Raw genomic sequence first — 10927 nt, forward strand, 5'->3', positions numbered from 1 at the left:
CACCATGTGGGTGCTGGGAACTGAACCTGGGTTCTCTCAAAAAGCAGCCAGTGTTCTTAACCGCCGAGCCATCTGTTCAGCCCCAGAAATAAATTCTTCAAATCTGTTTTTTATCGTGGACAATTTGTCATTCTCCATCAACACTGACAGTTGCTGGGGATAATAGTCCAGGCTGACATTTGTGGTCATTATCAACTTGTAGAACATCAGTGCATGCTCTCCTGGCTTTCAGAGTCTTCATTGAGAAATCAGGTATTATCCTGATGAGCCTACCTTTATATGTAATTTGGTCTTTTTCTCTTGCAGCTTTTAATATCTTTTCTTTGATATGTACATTTAGTGCTTTGATTAGTGTGTGATGTAAGGAGCGTCTTTTCTGGTCTGTCTCTTTGGTGTTTATGTCTCTTGCACCTTGATAGGCATCTCTTTTCTTATATTCAACAGTTTCTTTGATTCAGTTGAAGATATCTTTGTGCCTTTGATCTGGGTTACTTCTCCTTCTATACCTATGATTCAGAGCTTTGGCCTTTTATAGTGTCCCAGAGTTCTTTTCCTGAGATTTTCTCTTTTTTAAGAATTAACATTTTCTTTGAGTGATCCAGTTCATCTACCACTACCTTAAGGAAGTCTTAATATTCTCTCTTCCATTTAATTCTAACGGTTGTTGAGGCTTTCCAATGAGATTTTATTTCATTGATTGAGCTTCTATTTCAAGTTCTATTATAGTTTGACTCTTTTCCAGAAATTCTATATTAAATTCTAGTTTAATATCTTGGATGTTTTTGTATTTAATGCTATGCTTTTGCAGTCTTCATTCCAGAATTTATACATCTTCTTTAGATTTTTGAGCTTTTTTACAATTGCTGTTTTAAAATCATTGTCTTATGTATAAGCTAAGTTGCTCTTGTCAGGTTACATTGCCATAGAGCACTAATTTCCAGGACACTTATTTTCTTGGTTATTTATGTTCTATGTGGTTTTGTGATAGGACCTAGGCATCTGGAATTTTGCCAGTGGTGTTTCTGACACACTTTGTCAGTATGGCTGGATATTTGGTCTCACTTTTGTTGGAGGGTGCTTGGATATTTGTCTGCTATTACCCCAACTTATAGACCAGCTGATTGATGCTTTGAATTCACTCTTGGGGCAACTCTGTGTTATTGTATGAATGGTCAGGTCAGACATGTTCTTAGCACAGCTAGGGATCTTGGTGTTTCTGAGACCAGAAGTCCTTTTGTAGAATTACTGTTGATCTTGAGACTCTGTGAAAGGCTCATCTAGTCCTACAGATGATCCTTGGTTGTCAGGTCCTGGGATCACAGTGGAAATGAGCATTGTTCTGTGGAGGTTTGGTAAAGGAAGGCACACTGACCTCAGGAAGAGGTTGGTGGAGTGGAGACCATTCTGGAGGTCTGTACCTTGGGTTGAGGTTATAGGATGTCTTTTAGTCCCTGGGCAGCGTGGTGGGTGGCATGGTTGATATGGAGGCGGGACTCAGGCTCTACGAGTTCCTGCCTGAAAGGAAGTGGCTCTAGGAATAACCTACCTACAGTCCAGTCAGAGCTAAGAGATCCTGGCAGCAAGAAGGTAGAGTGCCTGGGAGAGGGTTCTGGGATTGTCTGCCTGAAATTGATATGACAGGAATCAAGAGATCTCTGAAGCATACAGGATGATGGACCTGGGAATGGGCTCTGGAAATGTCTACCTAGAGCCAAGTGGTCCCTCCAACCATGGGTCCTTCATGTCATGAATTCCAGGCAGCTTAGATGAACCAGGATTCAGGGAAGGGCTCTGGGGGAATCTACCTAGATTCAGAGTCTCAGGGGACAAGAGATTCTGCTGGTATAGAGAGTGGGAGTCTCAGGGAATGCCCGTTTTTAATATTTTTTGGTTTTTAATATCTTTTGGGGGTTATTGGATTATATGAGTTAATACCTGATTTATTTTGCTTGTGGTTTGGTGTCAATGCATAAGAAATAATTTTCATGAAGTTTTCCCCATATGTTTTCTACTAGTTTTTCTGTTTCTGGTCCAACATTAATTCATTTAAAATTTATTGTGACTGGTATAAGATTTTGATCTATTATTTTGCAGATTTCCAATTTTCCACAAAAGTAGCTGTTTAAGAGATCATCTGTTATAGTTAGTGTTAATTGTCGATTTGTCAGAATTTAGAATTGCCTCGTAGGTGGGCTTCTGAGCATGCCTGTGAGGGATTGTCTTGATTACCTTAATTAAGGTGGGAATACCTGCCCAATATAGGTGCACTATTCCCTAGGCATGAGATCCAGAACTGTCAAAGTGCAGAAAGTGAGCATAGCACTAGCATACATAGAGATTCACTGCTCTCTGTTTCTTGACTATGGATGCAGTATGACCAATTGTCTTAAGATCTTGACATTATGACTTTAGTGATGGACTGTAACCTGAGCTAAAATGAACCGTTTGTCCCCTAAGTTGTTTTTCTCTGAGTATTTTATCAGTACACCTATAAAAGAAACTAAGATACTACTCTTTCTTTACTGTTTATATTTGGTAATATTGTCAAAGAACAGCTGAACATATGGGCATCAATTTAGTTCTGGGCTTTCTAGTCTGGACTAGTGACCTACAAGTCTGCTTAGGCAAGTACCAAACTATTTTTATTTTTTTCTACCGTCTTGAGGCATAATTGATGAATTATATTTAAAATGTTTCAAGTGTAGATGGTGTTTTGAAATCTGTATACAACATAATATCATTACGTTAATCAAGACAATTAATATAGCTGTCATTTCACTGTTTGTGTATGTGTGTTCCCACACGTGATAAAAATATTTAAGACATACTTCCTAATAAATTTTAAGTATTCAGTTATAGCATTTAGGAACTGTGTTTACATACAAATTTGAGGATGTTTAGATTTTCTCTTTCTAGGAAAAATGTCTTTGGATTTTTGATACTCATTAGACGGATTCTGCAGATTAGGTAGTAGTCATATTTAAGCAATATTAATTGATTCTTCAGATTCATGAACATTGGATACCTTTCCATTATTTGTGACCTTTTCAATTTCTTTCATCAATCCTTTATGGTTTTTAGTAATTTTTGTCTTGTTAAATTTATAAATAAGTGTGTTTATGTTATTATATTGGAATTTGTTTACTAATTCATGTTTTATCAATTATTGTTAATATGTAGAAAAGCCTCATATTTTGCACATTAATTTTACACTGTGTAACTTACTGAATTTGTTATTTCTAAGAGTTTTTTGAAAGAATCCTTGGAGTTTTCTATATGTGAAATGCAATCTTTAAAACAGAAAATATTACTTATTTCATTGTAATTTCGATGCTCTTCATTTTTTTTCTTTCCTAATTCTCTAGCTGGATAACCAATATGAGGTAGTACAATGTTGAATGGAAGGGGTGAAATAAAACCACCCGACCTTGATTTATAGTTAGATGGAAATCTGTGAAATTTTCTTCATTAAGTATGGTATTAGCTGTGATTTTTTTCATATATGATCTTTATTATTTTTAAATAAGTTATTTCTATACTATTATAGCTTTTGTCAATTTGACATAAGTTTAGATATACCTATAAGAGAGGGATCTTAACTGAGAAATTTCCATTAGATGTGGACATGTCTGTGGGGCATTTTTTTTTTTTTGGCTGAGGACTGAGAATACTGTGGGCAGTTTCACCCTTGAGAAGATGGATCTGGGCTTTATAACAATGCTGGATGAGCATTAACCAGGTAAAGCAAACCAGTATGCAGCATTCCTCCACAGTTTCTGCTTCAGTTCCTACCCCTAGGTTCCTGCCTCAGTTTCCCTAAATGAAGAACTGTACCCTGTAAACCAAATACACCATTTCTTCCACTAAGTTGCTTTTGTTCAGTATTTTATTATGGTAACAGAAACCAAACTAGAACATATACCTACCTTGCTGAGAGTTTTATCATTAAAAGATGTTGATACTGAAAATGTTTTCATGGTTGTTGGCCTTAATTCTACTAATGTGGCAAATAAAATTGAATGATTTGTTTATGTTAAACACCTATATTCTGGAAATAAACCTTATTTGGTCATTATGTATTATCCTTTTAATATACTATTGAAGGTTATTCATGAATATTTTTGAGGTTTTTTTTTTTTAACTTATGTTTATCAAGAAAATTGATCTAATTTTCTTATACTGTCTCTGTAGCTTTTGTATTAAGGTAATACTGATGCTGTAAAATGAGCTTGGAAGTATTTCTAGTCTATTTTTCATTAGAGTTTAGGAAAAATTACTGATAATCCATCTTTAAATGTGTCATAGAATATAACCATAAAGTCATTCTGTCCTGGGACTTACCTTGTTGGGGGCCTTTTCATTTTTAGTTCTGGTCTTCTACTTCTTGTTGACTGAGAACTGGTAGGTTGTATTGTTTAAGACTCTAGTCATTTTCTTAGGTATTCAAATTTTTACATCTAATTATTTATGATAGCATAAAGTCACTTATGATCTGGTTTTCTTTCTGTTGTATAGGCTGTAATGTGTTCTTTCATTTCTAATTTTGAGTCTTATCTCACATTTCTCTTAAGCTAGCCAACTGTCAATTTATTTTCAGCTATAAGCTTTATTATCTCTTTCTGATAACTTTGGACATTTTCTAATGCTGAATTGTATAGTTAGGTTGTATATTCTGATTTTCATACTATTTTCTCATGTTTTCCTATTTTTTGAGGCAGGGACTTACTTAATAGCCTTGGCCCTGGAACCCAGTATGTAGACCAGGCTGGCTTCATACTCAGAAACTTACCTGCCTGTGTCTCCTGAGTGCTGGGACTAAAGGTGTGTGCCACCACACCTACTTTCTGGCTTCTGGCTATTATTTTAGACCTCTGTTGACTCAATTGTTCTTTGTATGTGGATTTAGTTTAATTTTTACATATTTGTAAATTTCACTTTTCTCATTGACTTCTTGTTTTATTCCATTTGGATCAGAAAAGATATTTGGAATGATTTAATTTTCTTCACTTTATTAAGACTTTTTTTTTTTTTTTTTAAACCGGCACGGTGGCCCATGCCTTTAATCCCAGCACTCGGAAGGCAGAAGCAGGTGGATTTTTGTTCTACCTAGTGAGTTCCAGGCCAGCTGCAGCTGCAGGGAGACTCTGTCTCAAAAAGAACAAAACAAACAAACAAAAGACTTGGGGTCATTGTTTGTTTCTGTTTTTGTTTTTCTTTAACCTGCTCTGCAACTTACTCTGAAGAATGTTCTATGTGTACCTGAGAAGAATGTGTACTCTGATGCTATTGGATAGTGTTCTTGATAAATTTCCTGGGTCTATTTTGACTATATTGTTATGTTTGCTGTTTTCTTATAGCTTCCTGTCCAAATTACCAATCTTTTCTAGCATTTGTGTATTAAAATCTCTCACTATTATTGTATTGATATTTATTCTCTCTTCAGATATGTCAAATGTTTGCTTTGTATATTTAGGTACTTTGATGACGGGCAATAATATCTACAAGTATTTTACTTATTCTGTGTTTTCTTGGAACTTGCTGAGATCTCCATTTTCTTTTTTATTGTAAAGTGAATAAATCTTTATTTAGGAATATTTCATGTGACTTCCTTCACTGTCCATCAAGTGTGCAGAAGTTCAAGATAATGCAGACAATCCTTTCTCAAAGAAGCAGGGATTTCTTAATCCAGTTGTGCTATCAGCCTTTATTAGCAACTGATATGTACAATAGATCCATGCCCCCAAAGCCTGCAGCATGGTTCTGAAAAATCCTCATCAGTGATAAAATGTTCCCAAAAGGTCAATTGCTAGCAAAGCAGCACCCCGCAAACTTAGTGGTGGTGGTTTTTTATGGTCATGTCCACAGCAAATGAGAAACTGTATTCTTAAAGCCTCGGTAATGACCAGAGATCACCATTTTTAAAGACCAATAATTAGAGCTCCATTTTGTTCACATTTTGTCACATTTTGTCTCATTTTGTCATTTTGTTCACATTTTGTCACATTTTGTTCACATTTTGTCACATTTCCCTGATTCTTTGCAATCCTTATGGCGTAGGTGTACATTTGAAGTTGTCCCCTCTTCTAATCTCTGGATACTGCCTTTGTCATAGCAAGCCCACGCAACTAGAAATTTTGGGACACAGACATCTATAGCAGGTTATATTCTGAGAATTCCTCAAAGTGGGGGCCTGCTGCTGGAGTCTGTGCACTGGCTGTGAGGGATGATGGCTTTGAGCACTCCTGTCCATTTTTTTCTGCCCAAGGCTATTGTTCGTACAGTCTTCTTCCTTATTCTGTGTGCGGGGCAACAGATGCATCCCTCTCAAATAGTGCTCTGAAGGGCTTGGGAAATCAGATATGCCAGTCAGTCTTTACTGCCAACAGACATGGACATGTCATTAATACTAATAATATTTCTATTGCTATTTTTATTAATAAAGTATTTCAGTAAATTTATAAAAATCCCCTTTTGCATATTTCAGTTACAGTTGTATTTATTCAATATTTAGCTATATTCTCAGGTAAATGCCAGAAAAATCCTGCTTCCAAGAGAATCTGAACACAGTTCTCATGGGAGTGTTTGGCTTGGCAGTGACGAGGAAGAACTCTGAAATCAATTGCCGTGATCTATCCAGTATGTAAGAGCTCAAAGGAAAATGCGAACGTGCATTCTGTATAAGTAATGCTCATCTGGAAATATCTTAGTAGCTCAAAATGTCAAAAGATACTACTCTAGTAACGTTTAAAATATGATAAGTGATCCTATTTGGATCTGCCACTTCTGTAATTAAGTTCTCACCTCCATCCCTGACCAGATAGACCATGATTATTGTGTCCATCCAAATCTTTCATATTTACAAAATGTATGTGAAAGGAAAGAGCTTTACTGAAATGAGACAACACTTAGGATAATAAGGCTCCATCCATCTTGTGTTTGACAGTGACCTTATATATTTACTGAACCCTTTTGAGTCAGTTTCTCTGGTGAAGAAACAGTGGTAAAGTAAAACCTGGATTATTAATGTTTCTGTGAGAATTAAAGCTATGTCAGTGTCTCTTAAAATTATAAAAGTGGTGGAATGCACAGCCTCTGGGCCTAGACTGCCAGTGTTTAACCCTGAGCTTCAGTATTGACCAACTGATTGGTCTTAAGCAAACTATTAAACCTCCTTGTAGCAAATTTCCTCATATGAAACAAAAATCATGGGCATGTTTTATAGCCCATAGGATAACAATAGCATTATTAACAGGATTAGATGAGATAATGTATACTAGCTACTTTTATAACCCTTAAGTAGTAATTGTGAGTTATTGTTATAACACCTATTTTTATAACTTAAAAAAACATTTGATGAAATATTAAATACCATGTTAGTTTCATTATAACTTTTTTCACATGGTACATTATGCTTAGTCATGTCTAGCATCCTACTGAGATGCAGCCCTATGAAAAGCATATTCATCCTTGAACAGCATGCTACTTTGCACAAAACAAGCTCAGACATGCTTGATAGAGGTGTGAGTAATTTGGTGACCATGTTAGGAAGGAATAAGAGGTGATGAGCTACACATAACTCAGTGAATTTTGGCATTCACAGCACATGGTCTGAGTAGCCAGCCTCTGTGGCATTGCCATAGAAATACAAAGACAATATACAGTGTTTTCCTTGAAAATTATCATACTTTACTTGGAAACTAGTAAGAAACATATCTTTCTAATGTGAGAAGGAAAGCTCAAAGGTATCATGAGTTATTCTTCATCCCTTTCATGGTATTCCAGGAGCTGTCTGAAGAGATGAACCCAAGAAACCTATTCTTTTCTTCATCCTTTTAAATATAAACGAAGGAGGGAGGCAAAGTTTAGAGTTTCCCATTTCTACCAGCCACATATTTTCTGTATCTTGTTTGGTAAAATAATCAGATTTCCTGATATTAAGTTACCTACCTGTAAATTTATTGGCGACTTTATAGTATTAGTGCTTGTAAATTCCATTCATTCACATGTGTTCACTTAAAAATCTCCAAATACTATTCCAGAGTGCTTTGTTACTGTAAATATTCAAAGAACTAACGCTAGCTCCCATGGGGCATTTTTTGCATAAAACTTTTCAGTTGTTTCTTGTGCACTTGGAATAAAACTCAAGTTCCTATTGTCCTACAAGCTGCTCCATGATGTCCCCCTAACTGTTATTACTCTCCTTGCAGTTCAGTTCCACCCAGTTATTCTAGCCTCCTGCTGTTTGTCACAACGCACAGTCTCCCTAGTCCTCTCTGCCTGAAAGATCCTGCCCCCTGCAGGGTTCATTTTTCCTTGCCTTGAGTTTCTTGGTCAAATGATACCGTAAAATTTATTCCCTAACTGCTTTATTTAAAATTGCTACTCATGACCTCCCTGAACTCTTCCATCTCAGCTCTGCCAGGACCCTTGTACACCCCTGGGGGCTTTGCAGGAACTGTTATGGTGAGCTCCCATTCCCACAACTCCCACACTCTGGCATATCAGCTCTCAAACTTGCTAGGGTTACTCTGATTCTTGGGCCCCAGGACTTGTGAGCTCACTCAGCCTGAATTATCAGCCAACTTGTTCATGTAGCAACCCCCTAGTCCACTCTGCAGTTCTAGGACTGTGAGGAGTCATCCCTGGAACCTCAACTCAAAAGTTGTACCTATCCCCAGCTTAACTGAGACTTCTTAAACCCCATTTGTACAACAACATAAAATGGCCCCCAAAGTGAATAGCAAGCAATACAGAAAAAAAGGGGTACCCTGTGGTCATCATATTATGCAAAGTAAGTCAGAATCAGAAGGACAAACACTACCTGTTTCTTCTTATTTGCATATCCTATATTTTATATAGACATATGAAACCATTTATCTACATATATGTACACAAATATGTATGTATGACATGAAAGTAGAAAAGGCCTGGGATAATGAAAGCTGGAGGAGGGAGAAGGAGGGGCAGGGTGAATATCAAAGTACATGATGATATTTCTGCATGGAAACGACCTTATGAAACCCCTCACTATGGATAATAAATAAGCACCAATAAATAGTTAGAATGAGGAAATGATGGTTCAGTGATTTCATTGAAGTTATGGGGAGGCAAAAGTAGTATAGATGCAAAGGGAAGCCCCAACTGAAGGATGGGGACAGCTTCCTTGAAAAGTTCTGGCTAGGTGATACTTTTAGATGGGGCAGGAATTGCTTAGGTGAAGAAAGTTGAGCAAGAACTGTATAGGCAGGGGAAAGACTTGGTTCAAAGATTCAGAGGAAGAATGAAAGTGTCAGTATTTCTTTTCCCATCTCAATGTATATTTTTATTGACCTTTTGTGCATTTCACATAGTAGATCATAATCATATTAGACCCCTCCTCTATTTGAACACCTCTTATTCCACCATAGGGTTTCATGCATTCTGTCATTTATGTTAAAGCTTAGTAGGTCAAGTTTGTATGCCCAGATGTCCCTCAGTGTGAGTTAATCGACTGGAGCTTGGTCAGCCTGTCTAGCATCACTTCCTTAAAGACGATTGAATCTCCCACAGCCAGCAGTGACCAGCCACCAATAGTTTCTCAGCTAAGGTTGAGGCCTCCTGCCCATTTCTCCAGCTTTATGATGACTTTTGTCCGATTGAGTTAATACGGTTCATGTATTCGCTGTGACCATTGCAGTAAGTTCATATGAGAAAATTCCCAGAAGCCTGGTCTGAGGACAGTTTCCTTATGCTCTTGTACTACACCTGGCTCTTACAGTCTTTCAGCTGCTTCCAAAATGGTCCCTGAACCTAACAATCTCCATCTGTTACAAAAAGAAGCTTCTTTGATGAGTATAGCTATCTATACTGGTATAGATATCTATAAATGTAAAGACATATAGCATACAGCAATAAATTATACTTGTCTATGGATGTGACAGATATAGTGTTTTCTCTAGGACCTATGACTTCTCTCTCTAGCCATATGTCTTTGGTGATGTTTACAGTGCCACACATGAGTTCCCTTCCACTGAGAAGGCTTTCCTTTAATCCCAGCACATGAGAGGCAGAGGCAGAGGCAGAGGTAGGTGAAGCTCTGTGACTTCAAGACCAGTCTTGTCTATATAGTGAGTTCTAGGGCAGCTAGGCTGCAGGGAAACCCTCTCTTAAAAAAAAATTGTTGGGTGTGGTGGTGCACACCTGTAGTCAGCACTTGGGAGGCAGAGGCAGGTGGAACTCTGTGAGTTCAAACCAGCCTGGTCTACATAGTGAGTTCTAGGACAGCTGGGGCCACAGGGAGACCTGTCTCAAAAAGACCAAAAAAAAAAAAAAGTGTTAGTACTTTTAAAGAGCAATAAAGGACACTTCACTGCACATAGACTAACAGACTTTAGGGGAGAAATTCATGAGGCTGAGAAGCTGAGGAAGGGGCTTTAGATAGTTTGAGAGCTAAGCAAAGGGCACCGTATGAACTATATTATGGTACTCAATACTCTTACTGGGGAAATAGAAATCATTTGAGGAGTTGTATGAAACTAGAAGTGACTTGATAAAATTTGCTCATTTTTTTTTTGTTTGCTTGATGTTAGATATTTCAGTCCTTTTATTGATTAGGTCTTGAACGGATTGATGGGGTAATGTTCAATGAAAATCCTGCTGCTATATTACAAAGGAGAGAGAATAGAGACCAAGCCAAGAATACAACGGCAAGAATGGAGAGAAGTATGAAATATTTTCTGAGAGATAAGCACTCGGGTGACTATATATGAAGGTGGCCTATGACTGAGCAGCAGTCAAACCCATACCACCGCCTCCAGTGGGAACAACCAGCGTCATCTACCGAGGTACAAAATAGCAGGGAAGGCTACTTGGGTGGAAAGATGATTAGTTCTGCTATAAGACGAGTATGGAATTCCCTGAAGGACATAGATCAAACATTTTCTGTTTT

At 37.3% G+C, this 10927-nt stretch overlaps 1 non-coding gene across 1 annotated transcript; it reads right to left on the reverse strand.

The window, feature by feature from the left end:
• Positions 1-5783: 5783 nt before the first annotated feature.
• Positions 5784-5905, reverse strand: LOC115072231. The gene has a single exon (XR_003851298.1). It is a non-coding gene; the product is annotated as a small nucleolar RNA SNORA32 (small nucleolar RNA).
• Positions 5906-10927: the final 5022 nt, after the last annotated feature.

This window comes from Nannospalax galili, unplaced genomic scaffold, assembly GCF_000622305.1.
Source record: "Nannospalax galili isolate Female #2095 unplaced genomic scaffold, S.galili_v1.0 scaffold278, whole genome shotgun sequence".
NCBI classification, from domain to species: Eukaryota; Metazoa; Chordata; class Mammalia; order Rodentia; family Spalacidae; genus Nannospalax; species Nannospalax galili.